Here is a 20,117-nt window from a genome sequence, read left to right as displayed (position 1 = left end):
TTTCCATATTTTCGACACATTACCCCCCTTACGTATTTTTCCATATTTTCGACATACTAACCCCTTTGTTTTTTTTCAACATTTTCGACACACTACCCCCCCTTACGTATTTTTCCATATTTTCGACATACTAACCCCTTTGTTTTTTTTCCACATTTTCGACACACTACCCCCCCTTACGTATTTTTTGATATTTTCGACATACTCACCCCTTTGTTTTTTTTCAACATTTTCGACACACTACCCCCCCTTACGTATTTTTCCATATTTTCGACATACTAACCCCTTTGTTTTTTTTCCACATTTTCGACACACTACCCCCCCTTACGTATTTTCGATATTTTCGACACACTACCCCCCCTTACGTATTTTTCCACATTTTCGACACACTACCCCCCCTTATGTATTTTTCGATATTTTCGACATACTAAACCCTTTGTTTTTTTTCGATATTTTCGACACACTACCCCCCCTTACGTAATTTTTCGATATTTTCGACATAATAACCCCTTTGTTTTTTTTCCACATTTTCGACACACTACCCCCCCTTACGTATTTTTCCATATTTTCGACATACTAACCCCTTTGTTTTTTTTCGACATTTTCGACACACTACCCCCCCTTACGTATTTTTCGATATTTTCGACATACCAACCCCTTTGTTTTTTTTCCACATTTTCGACACACTACCCCCCCCTTACGTATTTTTCGATATTTTCGACATACTAACACCTTTGTTTTTTTTCCACATTTTCGACACACTACCCCCCCTTACGTATTTTTCGATATTACTAACCCCTTTGTTTTTTTTCAACATTTTCGACACACTACCCCCCCTTACGTATTTTTCGATATTTTCGACATACTCACCCCTTTGTTTTTTTTCCACATTTTCGACACACTACCCCCCCTTACGTATTTTTCGATATTTTCGACATACTAAACCCTTTTGTTTTTTTTCGATATTTTCGACACACTACCCCCCCTTACGTATTTTTCGATATTTTCGACATACTAACACCTTTGTTTTTTTTCCACATTTTCGACACACTACCCCCCCTTACGTATTTTTCGATATTTTCGACATACTAACCCCTTTGTTTTTTTCCACATTTTCGACACACTACCCCCCCTTACGTATTTTTCGATATTTTCGACATACTAACCCCTTTTTTTTTTTTTCCACATTTTCGACACACTACCCCCCCCTTACGTATTTTTCGATATTTTCGACATACTAACCCCTTTGTTTTTTTTCCACATTTTCGACACACTACCCCCCCTTACGTATTTTTCGATATTTTCGACATACTAACCCCTTTTTTTTTTTTTCCACATTTTCGACACACTACCCCCCCCTTACGTATTTTTCGATATTTTCGACATACTAACACCTTTGTTTTTTTTCCACATTTTCGACACACTACCCCCCCTTACGTATTTTTCGATATTTTCGACATACTAACCCCTTTGTTTTTTTTCCACATTTTCGACACATACCCCCCCTTACGTATTTTTCGATATTTTCGACATACTCACCCCTTTGAGTTTTTTCCACATTTTCGACACACTACCCCCCCTTACATATTTTTCGATATTTTCGACATACTAACCCCTTTGTTTTTTTTCAACATTTTCGACACACTACCCCCCCTTACGTATTTTTCCATATTTTCGACATACTAACCCCTTTGTTTTTTTTCCACATTTTCGACACACTACCCCCCCTTACGTATTTTTCGATATTTTCGACATACTAACCCCTTTGTTTTTTTTCCACATTTTCGACACACTACCCCCCCTTACGTATTTTTCCATATTTTCGACATACTAACCCCTTTATTTTTTTTCCATATTTTCGACACACTACCCCCCCCTTACGTATTTTTCGATATTTTCGACATACTAACCCCTTTGTTTTTTTTCCACATTTTCGACACACTACCCCCCCTTACGTATTTTTCCATATTTTCGACATACTAACCCCTTTGTTTTTTTTCCATATTTTCGACACATTACCCCCCCTTACGTATTTTTCCATATTTTCGACATACTAACCCCTTTGTTTTTTTTCAACATTTTCGACACACTACCCCCCCTTACGTATTTTTCGATTATTTCGACATACTAACCCCTTTGTTTTTTTTCAACATTTTCGACACACTACCCCCCCCTTACGTATTTTTCGATATTTTCGACATACTAACCCCTTTGTTTTTTTTCCAAATTTTCGACACACTACCCCCCCTTACGTATTTTTCGATATTTTCGATATACTAACCCCTTTGTTTTTTTTCCATTTTTTCGACACACTACCCCCCCCCCTTACGTATTTTTCGATATTTTCGACATACTAACCCCTTTGTTTTTTTTCCACATTTTCGACACACTACCCCCCCTTACGTATTTTTCGATATTTTCGACATACTAACCCCTTTGTTTTTTTTCCACATTTTCGACACACTACCCCCCCTTACGTATTTTTCGATATTTTCGACATACTAACCCCTTTGTTTTTTTTCCACATTTTCGACACACTACCCCCCCTTACGTATTTTTCGATATTTTCGACATACTCACCCCTTTGAGTTTTTTCCACATTTTCGACACACTACCCCCCCCTTACGTATTTTTCCATATTTTCGACATACTAACCCCTTTGTTTTTTTTCAACATTTTCGACACACTACCCCCCTTACGTATTTTTCGATATTTTCGACATACTCACCCCTTTGTTTTTTTTCCACATTTTCGACACACTACCCCCCCTTACGTATTTTTCCATATTTTCGACATACTAACCCCTTTGTTTTTTTTCCATATTTTCGACACATTACCCCCCCTTACGTATTTTTCCATATTTTCGACATACTAACCCCTTTGTTTTTTTTCAACATTTTCGACACACTACCTCCCCTTACGTATTTTTCGATATTTTCGACATACTAACCCCTTTGTTTTTTTTCAACATTTTCGACACACTACCCCCCCTTACGTATTTTTCGATATTTTCGACATACTAACCCCTTTGTTTTTTTTCCAAATTTTCGACACACTACCCCCCCTTACGTAATTTTTCGATATTTTCGACATAATAACCCCTTTGTTTTTTTTCCACATTTTCGACACACTACCCCCCCTTACGTATTTTTCGATATTTTCGACATACTAACCCCTTTGTTTTTTTTCCACATTTTCGACACACTACCCCCCCTTATGTATTTTTCGATATTTTCGACATACTAAACCCTTTGTTTTTTTTCGATATTTTCGACACACTACCCCCCCTTACGTAATTTTTCGATATTTTCGACATAATAACCCCTTTGTTTTTTTTCCACATTTTCGACACACTACCCCCCCTTACGTATTTTTCGATATTTTCGACATACTAACCCCTTTGTTTTTTTTCGACATTTTCGACACACTACCCCCCCTTACGTATTTTTCGATATTTTCGACATACTAACCCCTTTGTTTTTTTTCCACATTTTCGACACACTACCCCCCCTTACGTATTTTTCGATATTACTAACCCCTTTGTTTTTTTTCAACATTTTCGACACACTACCCCCCCTTACGTATTTTTCGATATTTTCGACATACTAACCCCTTTGTTTTTTTTCCACATTTTCGACACACTACGCCCCCTTACGTATTTTTCGATATTTTCGATATACTAACCCCTTTGTTTTTTTTCCATTTTTTCGACACACTACCCCCCCTTATGTATTTTTCCATATTTTCGACATACTAACCCCTTTGTTTTTTTTCCATATTTTCGACACACTACCCCCCCTTACGTATTTTTCGATATTTTCGACATACTAACCCCTTTGTTTTTTTTCCACATTTTCGACACACTACCCCCCCTTACGTATTTTTCCATATTTTCGACATACTAACCCCTTTGTTTTTTTTCCATATTTTCGACACATTACCCCCCCTTACGTATTTTTCCATATTTTTGACATACTAACCCCTTTGTTTTTTTTCAACATTTTCGACACACTACCCCCCCTTACGTATTTTTCGATATTTTCGACATACTCACCCCTTTGTTTTTTTTCAACATTTTCGACACACTACCCCCCCTTACGTATTTTTCGATATTTTCGACATACTAACCCCTTTGGTTTTTTTCAACATTTTCGACACACTACCCCCCCTTACGTATTTTTCGATATTTTCGACATACTAACCCCTTTGTTTTTTTTCCAAATTTTCGACACACTACCCCCCCCTTACGTATTTTTCGATATTTTCGATATACTAACCCCTTTGTTTTTTTTTCATTTTTTCGACACACTACCCCCCCCCCCTTACGTATTTTTCGATATTTTCGACATACTAACCCCTTTGTTTTTTTTCCACATTTTCGACACACTACCCCCCCTTACGTATTTTTCGATATTTTCGACATACTAACCCCTTTGTTTTTTTTCCACATTTTCGACACACTACCCCCCCTTACGTATTTTTCGATATTTTCGACATACTAACCCCTTTGTTTTTTTTCCATATTTTCGACACACTACCCCCCTTTACGTATTTTTCGATATTTTCGACATACTAACCCCTTTGTTTTTTTTCCACATTTTCGACACACTACCCCCCCTTACGTATTTTTCGATATTTTCGACATACTCACCCCTTTGAGTTTTTTCCACATTTTCGACACACTACCCCCCCTTACGTATTTTTCCATATTTTCGACATACTAACCCCTTTGTTTTTTTTCAACATTTTCGACACACTACCCCCCCTTACGTATTTTTCGATATTTTCGATATACTAACCCCTTTGTCTTTTTTCCATTTTTTCGACACACTACCCCCCCCCTTACGTATTTTTCGATATTTTCGACATACTCACCCCTTTGTTTTTTTTCCAAATTTACGACACACTACCCCCCCTTATGTATTTTTCCATATTTTCGACTTACTAACCCCTTTGTTTTTTTTCCATTTTTTCGACACACTACCCCCCCCCTTACGTATTTTTCGATATTTTCGACATACTAACCCCTTTGGTTTTTTTTCCACATTTTCGACACACTACCCCCCCTTACGTATTTTTCGATATTTTCGACATACTAACCCCTTTGTTTTTTTTTCCACATTTTCGACACACTACCCCCCCTTACGTATTTTTCGATATTTTCGACATACTAACCCCTTTGTTTTTTTTCCACATTTTCGACACACTACCCCCCCTTACGTATTTTTCGATATCTTCGATATACTAACCCCTTTGTTTTTTTTCCATTTTTTCGACACACTACCCCCCCCCTTACGTATTTTTATATATTTTCGACATACTAACCCCTTTGTTTTTTTTCAACATTTTCGACACACTACCCCCCCTTACGTATTTTTCGATATTTTCGACATACTCACCCCTTTGTTTTTTTTCCACATTTTCGACACACTACCCCCCCTTATGTATTTTTCCATATTTTCGACATACTAACCCCTTTGTTTTTTTTCCACATTTTCGACACACTACCCCCCCTTACGTATTTTTCCATATTTTCGACATACTAACCCCTTTGTTTTTTTTCCATATTTTCGACACATTACCCCCCCTTACGTATTTTTCCATATTTTCGACATACTAACCCCTTTGTTTTTTTTCAACATTTTCGACACACTACCTCCCCTTACGTATTTTTCGATATTTTCGACATACTCACCCCTTTGTTTTTTTTCAACATTTTCGACACACTACCCCCCCTTACGTATTTTTCGATATTTTCGACATACTAACCCCTTTGTTTTTTTTCAACATTTTCGACACACTACCCCCCCTTACGTATTTTTCGATATTTTCGACATACTAACCCCTTTGTTTTTTTTCCAAATTTTCGACACACTACCCCCCCTTACGTATTTTTCGATATTTTCGACATACTAACCCCTTTGTTTTTTTTCAACATTTTCGACACACTACCCCCCCTTACGTAATTTTTCGATATTTTCGACATAATAACCCCTTTGTTTTTTTTCCACATTTTCGACACACTACCCCCCCTTACGTATTTTTCGATATTTTCGACATACTAACCCCTTTGTTTTTTTTCCACATTTTCGACACACTACCCCCCCTTATGTATTTTTCGATATTTTCGACATACTAAACCCTTTGTTTTTTTTCGATATTTTCGACACACTACCCCCCCTTACGTAATTTTTCGATATTTTCGACATACTAACCCCTTTGTTTTTTTTCCACATTTTCGACACACTACCCCCCCTTACGTATTTTTCGATATTACTAACCCCTTTGTTTTTTTTCAACATTTTCGACACACTACCCCCCCTTACGTATTTTTCGATATTTTCGACATACTAACCCCTTTGTTTTTTTTCCACATTTTCGACACACTACGCCCCCTTACGTATTTTTCGATATTTTCGATATACTAACCCCTTTGTTTTTTTTCCATTTTTTCGACACACTACCCCCCCTTATGTATTTTTCCATATTTTCGACATACTAACCCCTTTGTTTTTTTTCCATATTTTCGACACACTACCCCCCCTTACGTATTTTTCGATATTTTCGACATACTAACCCCTTTGTTTTTTTTCCACATTTTCGACACACTACCCCCCCTTACGTATTTTTCCATATTTTCGACATACTAACCCCTTTGTTTTTTTTCAACATTTTCGACACACTACCCCCCCTTACGTATTTTTCGATATTTTCGACATACTAACCCCTTTGTTTTTTTTCCAAATTTTCGACACACTACCCCCCCTTACGTATTTTTCGATATTTTCGATATACTAACCCCTTTGTTTTTTTTCCATTTTTTCGACACACTACCCCCCCCCTTACGTATTTTTCGATATTTTCGACATACTAACCCCTTTTTTTTTTTCCACATTTTCGACACACTACCCCCCCTTACGTATTTTTCGATATTTTCGACATACTAACCCCTTTGTTTTTTTTCAACATTTTCGACACACTACCCCCCCTTACGTATTTTTCGATATTTTCGACATACTAACCCCTTTGTTTTTTTTCCACATTTTCGACACACTACCCCCCCTTACGTATTTTTCGATATTTTCGATATACTAACCCCTTTGTTTTTTTTCCATTTTTTCGACACACTACCCCCCCCCTTACGTATTTTTCGATATTTTCGACATACTAACCCCTTTTTTTTTTTCCACATTTTCGACACACTACCCCCCCTTACGTATTTTTCGATATTTTCGACATACTAACCCCTTTGTTTTTTTTCCACATTTTCGACACACTACCCCCCCTTACGTATTTTTCGATATTTTCGACATACTAACCCCTTTGTTTTTTTTCCATATTTTCGACACACTACCCCCCTTTACGTATTTTTCGATATTTTCGACATACTAACCCCTTTGTTTTTTTTCCACATTTTCGACACACTACCCCCCCCTTACGTATTTTTCGATATTTTCGACATACTCACCCCTTTGAGTTTTTTCCACATTTTCGACACACTACCCCCCCTTACGTATTTTTCCATATTTTCGACATACTAACCCCTTTGTTTTTTTTCAACATTTTCGACACACTACCCCCCCTTACGTATTTTTCGATATTTTCGATATACTAACCCCTTTGTCTTTTTTCCATTTTTTCGACACACTACCCCCCCCCTTACGTATTTTTCGATATTTTCGACATACTCACCCCTTTGTTTTTTTTCCACATTTTCGACACACTACCCCCCCTTATGTATTTTTCCATATTTTCGACTTACTAACCCCTTTGTTTTTTTTCCATATTTTCGACACACTACCCCCCCTTACGTATTTTTCGATATTTTCGATATACTAACCCCTTTGTTTTTTTTCCATTTTTTCGACACACTACCCCCCCCCCTTACGTATTTTTCGATATTTTCGACATACTAACCCCTTTGTTTTTTTTCCACATTTTCGACACACTACCCCCCCTTACGTATTTTTCGATATTTTCGACATACTAACCCCTTTGTTTTTTTTCCACATTTTCGACACACTACCCCCCCCTTACGTATTTTTCGATATTTTCGACATACTAACCCCTTTGTTTTTTTTCCACATTTTCGACACACTACCCCCCCTTACGTATTTTTCCATATTTTCGACATACTAACCCCTTTGTTTTTTTTCAACATCTTCGACACACTACCCCCCCTTACGTATTTTTCGATATTTTCGACATACTCACCCCTTTGTTTTTTTTCCCACATTTTCGACACACTACCCCCCCTTATGTATTTTTCCATATTTTCGACATACTAACCCCTTTGTTTTTTTTCCATATTTTCGACACACTACCCCCCCTTACGTATTTTTCGATATTTTCGACATACTAACCCCTTTGTTTTTTTTCCACATTTTCGACACACTACCCCCCTTACGTATTTTTCCATATTTTCGACATACTAACCCCTTTGTTTTTTTTCCATATTTTCGACACATTACCCCCCCTTACGTATTTTTCCATATTTTCGACATACTAACCCCTTTGTTTTTTTTCAACATTTTCGACACACTACCCCCCCTTACGTATTTTTCGATATTTTCGACATACTAACCCCTTTGTTTTTTTTCAACATTTTCGACACACTACCCCCCCTTACATATTTTTCGATATTTTCGACATACTAACCCCTTTGTTTTTTTTCCAAATTTTCGACACACTACCCCCCCTTACGTATTTTTCGATATTTTCGACATACTAACCCCTTTGTTTTTTTTCCATATTTTCGACACACTACCCCCCTTTACGTATTTTTCGATATTTTCGACATACTAACCCCTTTGTTTTTTTTCCACATTTTCGACACACTACCCCCCCTTACGTATTTTTCGATATTTTCGACATACTCACCCCTTTGAGTTTTTTCCACATTTTCGACACACTACCCCCCCCTTACGTATTTTTCCATATTTTCGACATACTAACCCCTTTGTTTTTTTTCAACATCTTCGACACACTACCCCCCCTTACGTATTTTTCGATATTTTCGACATACTCACCCCTTTGTTTTTTTTCCCACATTTTCGACACACTACCCCCCCTTATGTATTTTTCCATATTTTCGACATACTAACCCCTTTGTTTTTTTTCCATATTTTCGACACACTACCCCCCCTTACGTATTTTTCGATATTTTCGACATACTAACCCCTTTGTTTTTTTTCCACATTTTCGACACACTACCCCCCTTACGTATTTTTCCATATTTTCGACATACTAACCCCTTTGTTTTTTTTCCATATTTTCGACACATTACCCCCCCTTACGTATTTTTCCATATTTTCGACATACTAACCCCTTTGTTTTTTTTCAACATTTTCGACACACTACCCCCCCTTACGTATTTTTCGATATTTTCGACATACTAACCCCTTTGTTTTTTTTCCACATTTTCGACACACTACCCCCCCTTACGTATTTTTCGATATTTTCGACATACTCACCCCTTGGAGTTTTTTCCACATTTTCGACACACTACCCCCCCTTACGTATTTTTCCATATTTTCGACATACTAACCCCTTTGTTTTTTTTCCATATTTTCGACACATTACCCCCCCTTACGTATTTTTCCATATTTTCGACATACTAACCCCTTTGTTTTTTTTCAACATTTTCGACACACTACCCCCCCTTACGTATTTTTCGATATTTTCGACATACTAACCCCTTTGTTTTTTTTCCACATTTTCGACACACTACCCTCCCTTACGTATTTTTCGATATTTTCGACATACTAACCCCTTTGTTTTTTTTCCAAATTTTCGACACACTACCCCCCCTTATGTATTTTTCCATATTTTCGACATACTAACCCCTTTGTTTTTTTTCCATATTTTCGACACACTACCCCCCCTTACGTATTTTTCGATATTTTCGACATACTAACCCCTTTGTTTTTTTTCCACATTTTCGACACACTACCCCCCCTTACGTATTTTTCCATATTTTCGACATACTAACCCCTTTGTTTTTTTTCCATATTTTCGACACATTACCCCCCCTTACGTATTTTTCCATATTTTCGACATACTAACCCCTTTGTTTTTTTTCAACATTTTCGACACACTACCCCCCCTTACGTATTTTTCGATATTTTCGACATACTCACCCCTTTGTTTTTTTCAACATTTTCGACACACTACCCCCCCCTTACGTATTTTTCGATATTTTCGACATACTAACCCCTTTGTTTTTTTTCAACATTTTCGACACACTACCCCCCCTTACGTATTTTTCGATATTTTCGACATACTAACCCCTTTGTTTTTTTTCCAAATTTTCGACACACTACCCCCCCTTACGTATTTTTCGATATTTTCGATATACTAACCCCTTTGTTTTTTTTCCATTTTTTCGACACACTACCCCCCCCTTACGTATTTTTCGATATTTTCGACATACTAACCCCTTTGTTTTTTTTCCACATTTTCGACACACTACCCCCCCTTACGTATTTTTCGATATTTTCGACATACTAACCCCTTTGTTTTTTTTCCATATTTTCGACACACTACCCCCCTTTACGTATTTTTCGATATTTTCGACATACTAACCCCTTTGTTTTTTTTCCACATTTTCGACACACTACCCCCCCTTACGTATTTTTCGATATTTTCGACATACTCACCCCTTTGAGTTTTTTCCACATTTTCGACACACTACCCCCCCTTACGTATTTTTCCATATTTTCGACATACTAACCCCTTTGTTTTTTTTCAACATTTTCGACACACTACCCCCCCTTACGTATTTTTCGATATTTTCGATATACTAACCCCTTTGTCTTTTTTCCATTTTTTCGACACACTACCCCCCCCCTTACGTATTTTTCGATATTTTCGACATACTCACCCCTTTGTTTTTTTTCCACATTTTCGACACACTACCCCCCCTTATGTATTTTTCCATATTTTCGACTTACTAACCCCTTTGTTTTTTTTCCATATTTTCGACACACTACCCCCCCTTACGTATTTTTCGATATTTTCGATATACTAACCCCTTTGTTTTTTTTCCATTTTTTCGACACACTACCCCCCCCCTTACGTATTTTTCGATATTTTCGACATACTAACCCCTTTGTTTTTTTTCCACATTTTCGACACACTACCCCCCCTTACGTATTTTTCGATATTTTCGACATACTAACCCCTTTGTTTTTTTTCCACATTTTCGACACACTACCCCCCCCTTACGTATTTTTCGATATTTTCGACATACTAACCCCTTTGTTTTTTTTCCACATTTTCGACACACTACCCCCCCTTACGTATTTTTCCATATTTTCGACATACTAACCCCTTTGTTTTTTTTCAACATCTTCGACACACTACCCCCCCTTACGTATTTTTCGATATTTTCGACATACTCACCCCTTTGTTTTTTTTCCCACATTTTCGACACACTACCCCCCCTTATGTATTTTTCCATATTTTCGACATACTAACCCCTTTGTTTTTTTTCCATATTTTCGACACACTACCCCCCCCTTACGTATTTTTCGATATTTTCGACATACTAACCCCTTTGTTTTTTTTCCACATTTTCGACACACTACCCCCCCTTACGTATTTTTCCATATTTTCGACATACTAACCCCTTTGTTTTTTTTCCATATTTTCGACACATTACCCCCCCTTACGTATTTTTCCATATTTTCGACATACTAACCCCTTTGTTTTTTTTCAACATTTTCGACACACTACCCCCCCTTACGTATTTTTCGATATTTTCGACATACTAACCCCTTTGTTTTTTTTCAACATTTTCGACACACTACCCCCCCTTACATATTTTTCGATATTTTCGACATACTAACCCCTTTGTTTTTTTTCCAAATTTTCGACACACTACCCCCCCTTACGTATTTTTCGATATTTTCGATATACTAACCCCTTTGTTTTTTTTTCCATTTTTTCGACACACTACCCCCCCCCCTTACGTATTTTTCCATATTTTCGACATACTAACCCCTTTGTTTTTTTTCCATATTTTCGACACATTACCCCCCCTTACGTATTTTTCCATATTTTCGACATACTAACCCCTTTGTTTTTTTTCCACATTTTCGACACACTACCCCCCCTTACGTATTTTTCGATATTTTCGACATACTAACCCCTTTGTTTTTTTTCCACATTTTCGACACACTACCCCCCCCTTACGTATTTTTCGATATTTTCGACATACTAACCCCTTTGTTTTTTTTCCACATTTTCGACACACTACCCCCCCCTTACGTATTTTTCGATATTTTCGACATACTCACCCCTTGGAGTTTTTTCCACATTTTCGACACACTACCCCCCCTTACGTATTTTTCCATATTTTCGACATACTAACCCCTTTGTTTTTTTTCCATATTTTCGACACATTACCCCCCCTTACGTATTTTTCCATATTTTCGACATACTAACCCCTTTGTTTTTTTTCAACATTTTCGACACACTACCCCCCCCTTACGTATTTTTCGATATTTTCGACATACTAACCCCTTTGTTTTTTTTCCACATTTTCGACACACTACCCTCCCTTACGTATTTTTCGATATTTTCGACATACTAACCCCTTTGTTTTTTTTCCAAATTTTCGACACACTACCCCCCTTACGTATTTTTCGATATTTTCGATATACTAACCCCTTTGTTTTTTTTCCATTTTTTCGACACACTACCCCCCCCTTACGTATTTTTATATATTTTCGACATACTAACCCCTTTGTTTTTTTTCAACATTTTCGACACACTACCCCCCCCTTACGTATTTTTCCATATTTTCGACATACTAACCCCTTTGTTTTTTTTCCATATTTTCGACACATTACCCCCCCTTACGTATTTTTCCATATTTTCGACATACTAACCCCTTTGTTTTTTTTCCACATTTTCGACACACTACCCCCCCTTACGTATTTTTCGATATTTTCGACATACTAACCCCTTTGTTTTTTTTTCCACATTTTCGACACACTACCCCCCCTTACGTATTTTTCGATATTTTCGACATACTAACCCCTTTGTTTTTTTTCCACATTTTCGACACACTACCCCCCCCTTACGTATTTTTCGATATTTTCGACATACTCACCCCTTGGAGTTTTTTCCACATTTTCGACACACTACCCCCCCTTACGTATTTTTCCATATTTTCGACATACTAACCCCTTTGTTTTTTTTCCATATTTTCGACACATTACCCCCCCCTTACGTATTTTTCCATATTTTCGACATACTAACCCCTTTGTTTTTTTTCAACATTTTCGACACACTACCCCCCCTTACGTATTTTTCGATATTTTCGACATACTAACCCCTTTGTTTTTTTTCCACATTTTCGACACACTACCCTCCCTTACGTATTTTTCGATATTTTCGACATACTAACCCCTTTGTTTTTTTTCCAAATTTTCGACACACTACCCCCCCTTACGTATTTTTCGATATTTTCGATATACAAACCCCTTTGTTTTTTTTCCATTTTTTCGACACACTACCCCCCCCTTACGTATTTTTATATATTTTCGACATACTAACCCCTTTGTTTTTTTTCAACATTTTCGACACACTACCCCCCCTTACGTATTTTTCGATATTTTCGACATACTAACCCCTTTGTTTTTTTTCCAAATTTTCGACACACTACCCCCCCTTACGTATTTTTCGATATTTTCGATATACTAACCCCTTTGTTTTTTTTCCATTTTTTCGACACACTACCCCCCCCCTTACGTATTTTTCGATATTTTCGATATACTAACCCCTTTGTTTTTTTTCCATTTTTTCGACACACTACCCCCCCCCCTTACGTATTTTTCGATATTTTCGACATACTAACCCCTTTGTTTTTTTTCCACATTTTCGACACACTACCCCCCCTTACGTATTTTTCGATATTTTCGACATACTAACCCCTTTGTTTTTTTTTCCACATTTTCGACACACTACCCCCCCCTTACGTATTTTTCGATATTTTCGACATACTCACCCCTTTGAGTTTTTTCCACATTTTCGACACACTACCCCCCCTTACGTATTTTTCCATATTTTCGACATACTAACCCCTTTGTTTTTTTTCCATATTTTCGACACATTACCCCCCCTTACGTATTTTTCCATATTTTCGACATACTAACCCCTTTGTTTTTTTTCAACATTTTCGACACACTACCCCCCCTTACGTAATTTTTCGATATTTTCGACATACTCACCCCTTTGTTTTTTTTCAACATTTTCAACACACTACCCCCCCTTACGTATTTTTCGATATTTTCGACATACTAACCCCTTTGTTTTTTTTCCACATTTTCGACACACTACCCCCCCTTACGTATTTTTCCACATTTTCGACATACTAACCCCTTTGTTTTTTTTTCCACATTTTCGACACACTACCCCCCCCTTACGTATTTTTCGATATTTTCGACATACTAACCCCTTTGTTTTTTTTCCACATTTTCGACACACTACCCCCCCTTACGTATTTTTCCATATTTTCGACATACTAACCCCTTTGTTTTTTTTCAACATTTTCGACACACTACCCCCCCCCTTACGTATTTTTCCATATTTTCGACATACTAACCCCTTTGTTTTTTTTCCATATTTTCGACACATTACCCCCCCTTACGTATTTTTCCATATTTTCGACATACTAACCCCTTTGTTTTTTTTCAACATTTTCGACACACTACCCCCCCTTACGTATTTTTCGATATTTTCGACATACTCACCCCTTTGTTTTTTTTCAACATTTTCGACACACTACCCCCCCTTACGTAATTTTTCGATATTTTCGACATACTCACCCCTTTGTTTTTTTTCAACATTTTCAACACACTACCCCCCCTTACGTATTTTTCGATATTTTCGACATACTAACCCCTTTGTTTTTTTTCACATTTTCGACACACTACCCCCCCTTACATATTTTTCGATATTTTCGACATACTAACCCCTTTGTTTTTTTTCCACATTTTCGACACACTAACCCCCCTTACGTATTTTTCCACATTTTCAACATACTAACCCCTTTGTTTTTTTTCCAGATTTTCGACACACTACCCCCCCTTACGTATTTTTCGATATTTTCGACATACTAACCCCTTTGTTTTTTTTCCACATTTTCGACACACTACCCCCCCTTACGTATTTTTCGATATTTTCGACATACTAACCCCTTTGTTTTTTTTCCACATTTTCGACACACTACCCCCCTTTACGTATTTTTCGATATTTTCGACATACTCACCCCTTTGAGTTTTTTCCACATTTTCGACACACTACCCCCTTTACGTATTTTTCCATATTTTCGACATACCAACCCCTTTGTTTTTTTTCCACATTTTCGACACACTACCCCCCCTTACGTATTTTTCGATATTTTCGACATACTAACCCCTTTGTTTTTTTTCAACATTTTCGACACACTACCCCCCCTTACGTATTTTTCGATATTTTCGACATACTAACCCCTTTGTTTTTTTTTCCAAATTTTCGACACACTACCCCCCCTTACGTATTTTTCGATATTTTCGATATACTAACCCCTTTGTTTTTTTTCCATTTTTTCGACACACTACCCCCCCCCTTACGTATTTTTCGATATTTTCGATATACTAACCCCTTTGTTTTTTTTCCATTTTTTCGACACACTACCCCCCCCTTACGTATTTTTCGATATTTTCGACATACTAACCCCTTTGTTTTTTTTCCACATTTTCGACACACTACCCCCCCTTACGTATTTTTCGATATTTTCGACATACTAACCCCTTTGTTTTTTTTCCACATTTTCGACACACTACCCCCCCTTACGTATTTTTCGATATTTTCGACATACTAACCCCTTTGTTTTTTTTCCACATTTTCGACACACTACCCCCCCTTACGTATTTTTCGATATTTTCGACATACTCACCCCTTTGAGTTTTTTCCACATTTTCGACACACTACCCCCCCTTACGTATTTTTCCATATTTTCGACATACTAACCCCTTTGTTTTTTTTCCATATTTTCGACACATTACCCCCCCTTACGTATTTTTCCATATTTTCGACATACTAACCCCTTTGTTTTTTTTCAACATCTTCGACACACTACCCCCCCTTACGTATTTTTCGATATTTTCGACATACTCACCCCTTTTTGTTTTTTTTTCCACATTTTCGACACACTACCCCCCCTTATGTATTTTTCCATATTTTCGACATACTAACCCCTTTGTTTTTTTTCCATATTTTCGACACACTACCCCCCCTTACGTATTTTTCGATATTTTCGACATACTAACCCCTTTGTTTTTTTTCAACATTTTCGACACACTACCCCCCCTTACGTATTTTTCGATATTTTCGACATACTCACCCCTTTGTTTTTTTTCAACATTTTCGACACACTACCCCCCCTTACGTATTTTTCGATATTTTCGACATACTAACCCCTTTGTTTTTTTTCCACATTTTCGACACACTACCCCCCCTTACGTATTTTTCGATATTTTCGATATACTAACCCCTTTGTTTTTTTTCCATTTTTTCGACACACTACCCCCCCCCTTACGTATTTTTCCATATTTTCGACATACTAACCCCTTTGTTTTTTTTCCATATTTTCGACACATTACCCCCCCTTACGTATTTTTCCATATTTTCGACATACTAACCCCTTTGTTTTTTTTCAACATTTTCGACACACTACCCCCCCTTACGTATTTTTCGATATTTTCGACATACTCACCCCTTTGTTTTTTTTTCAACATTTTCGACACACTACCCCCCCTTACGTATTTTTCGATATTTTCGATATACTAACCCCTTTGTTTTTTTTCCACATTTTCGACACACTACCCCCCCTTACGTATTTTTCCATATTTTCGACATACTAACCCCTTTGTTTTTTTTCAACATTTTCGACACACTACCCCCCCTTACGTAATTTTTCGATATTTTCGACATACTCACCCCTTTGTTTTTTTTCAACATTTTCAACACACTACCCCCCCCTTACGTATTTTTCGATATTTTCGACATACTAACCCCTTTGTTTTTTTTCACATTTTCGACACACTACCCCCCCTTACATATTTTTCGATATTTTCGACATACTAATCCCTTTGTTTTTTTTCAACATTTTCGACACACTACCCCCCCTTTACGTATTTTTCGATATTTTCGACATACTCACCCCTTTGAGTTTTTTCCACATTTTCGACACACTACCCCCCCCTTACGTATTTTTCCATATTTTCGACATACCAACCCCTTTGTTTTTTTTCCACATTTTCGACACACTACCCCCCCTTACGTATTTTTCGATATTTTCGACATACTAACCCCTTTGTTTTTTTTCAACATTTTCGACACACTACCCCCCCCTTACGTATTTTTCGATATTTTCGACATACTAACCCCTTTGTTTTTTTTCCAAATTTTCGACACACTACCCCCCCTTACGTATTTTTCGATATTTTCGATATACTAACCCCTTTGTTTTTTTTCCATTTTTTCGACACACTACCCCCCCCTTACGTATTTTTCGATATTTTCAACATACTAACCCCTTTGTTTTTTTTCCACATTTTCGACACACTACCCCCCCTTACGTATTTTTCGATATTTTCGACATACTAACCCCTTTGTTTTTTTTCCACATTTTCGACACACTACCCCCCCTTACGTATTTTTCGATATTTTCGACATACTAACCCCTTTGTTTTTTTCCACATTTTCGACACACTACCCCCCCTTACGTATTTTTCGATATTTTCGACATACTCACCCCTTTGAGTTTTTTCCACATTTTCGACACACTACCCCCCCTTACGTATTTTTCCATATTTTCGACATACTAACCCCTTTGTTTTTTTCCATATTTTCGACACATTACCCCCCCTTACGTATTTTTCCATATTTTCGACATACTAACCCCTTTGTTTTTTTTCAACATCTTCGACACACTACCCCCCCTTACGTATTTTTCGATATTTTCGACATACTAACCCCTTTGTTTTTTTTCAACATTTTCGACACACTACCCCCCCCTTACGTATTTTTCGATATTTTCGACATACTCACCCCTTTGTTTTTTTTCAACATTTTCGACACACTACCCCCCCTTACGTATTTTTCGATATTTTCGATATACTAACCCCTTTGTTTTTTTTCCATTTTTTCGACACACTACCCCCCCCCTTACGTATTTTTCGATATTTTCGACATACTAACCCCTTTGTTTTTTTTCCACATTTTCGACACACTACCCCCCCTTACGTATTTTTCCATATTTTCGACATACTAACCCCTTTGTTTTTTTTCAACATTTTCGACACACTACCCCCCCTTACGTAATTTTTCGATATTTTCGACATACTCACCCCTTTGTTTTTTTTCAACATTTTCAACACACTACCCCCCCTTACGTATTTTTCGATATTTTCGACATACTAACCCCTTTGTTTTTTTTCCATTTTTTCGACACACTACCCCCCCTTACATATTTTTCGATATTTTCGACATACTAACCCCTTTGAGTTTTTTCCACATTTTCGACACACTACCCCCCCTTACGTATTTTTCCATATTTTCGACATACTAACCCCTTTGTTTTTTTTCCATATTTTCGACACATTACCCCCCCTTACGTATTTTTCCATATTTTCGACATACTAACCCCTTTGTTTTTTTTCAACATTTTCGACACACTACCCCCCCTTACGTATTTTTCGATATTTTCGACATACTCACCCCTTTGTTTTTTTTCAACATTTTCGACACACTACCCCCCCTTACGTATTTTTCGATATTTTCGACATACTAACCCCTTTGTTTTTTTTCAACATTTTCGACACATTACCCCCCCTTACGTATTTTTCGATATTTTCGACATACTAACCCCTTTGTTTTTTTTCCAAATTTTCGACACACTACCCCCCCTTACGTATTTTTCGATATTTTCGATATACTAACCCTTTGTTTTTTTTCCATTTTTTCGACACACTACCCCCCCCCCTTACGTATTTTTATATATTTTCGACATACTAACCCCTTTGTTTTTTTTCAACATTTTCGACACACTACCCCCCCTTACGTATTTTTCGATATTTTCGACATACTCACCCCTTTGTTTTTTTTCCACATCTTCGACACACTACCCCCCCTTATGTATTTTTCCATATTTTCGACATACTAACCCCTTTGTTTTTTTTCCATATTTTCGACACACTACCCCCCCTTACGTATTTTTCGATATTTTCGACATACTAACCCCTTTGTTTTTTTTCCACATTTTCGACACACTCCCCCCCTTACGTATTTTTCCATATTTTCGACATACTAACCCCTTTGTTTTTTTTCCATATTTTCGACACATTACCCCCCCTTACGTATTTTTCCATATTTTCGACATACTAACCCCTTTGTTTTTTTTCAACATTTTCGACACACTACCCCCCCTTACGTATTTTTCGATATTTTCGACATACTCACCCCTTTGTTTTTTTTCAACATTTTCGACACACTACCCCCCCTTACGTATTTTTCGATATTTTCGATATACTAACCCCTTTGTCTTTTTTCCATTTTTTCGACACACTACCCCCCCCCTTACGTATTTTTCGATATTTTCGACATACTAACCCCTTTGTTTTTTTTCCACATTTTCGACACACTACCCCCCCTTACGTATTTTTCGATATTTTCGACATACTAACCCCTTTGTTTTTTTTCCACATTTTCGACACACTACCCCCCCTTACGTATTTTTCGATATTTTCGACATACTCACCCCTTTGTTTTTTTTCCATATTTTCGACACACTACCCCCCCTTACGTATTTTTCGATATTTTCGACATACTAACCCCTTTGTTTTTTTTCCACATTTTCGACACACTACCCCCCCTTACGTATTTTTCCATATTTTCGACATACTAACCCCTTTGTTTTTTTTCCATATTTTCGACACATTACCCCCCCTTACGTATTTTTCCATATTTTCGACATACTAACCCCTTTGTTTTTTTTCAACATTTTCAACACACTACCCCCCCCTTACGTATTTTTCGATATTTTCGATATACTAACCCCTTTGTTT

This window comes from Urocampus carinirostris, chromosome 18 (genome assembly GCF_059441175.1).
Source record: "Urocampus carinirostris isolate Australia breed hairy pipefish chromosome 18, RoL_Ucar_1.0, whole genome shotgun sequence".
Lineage (NCBI taxonomy): Eukaryota > Metazoa > Chordata > Actinopteri > Syngnathiformes > Syngnathidae > Urocampus > Urocampus carinirostris.
The sequence above is the reverse complement of the archived record's forward strand: the minus strand, read 5'-3'. Positions refer to the sequence as shown.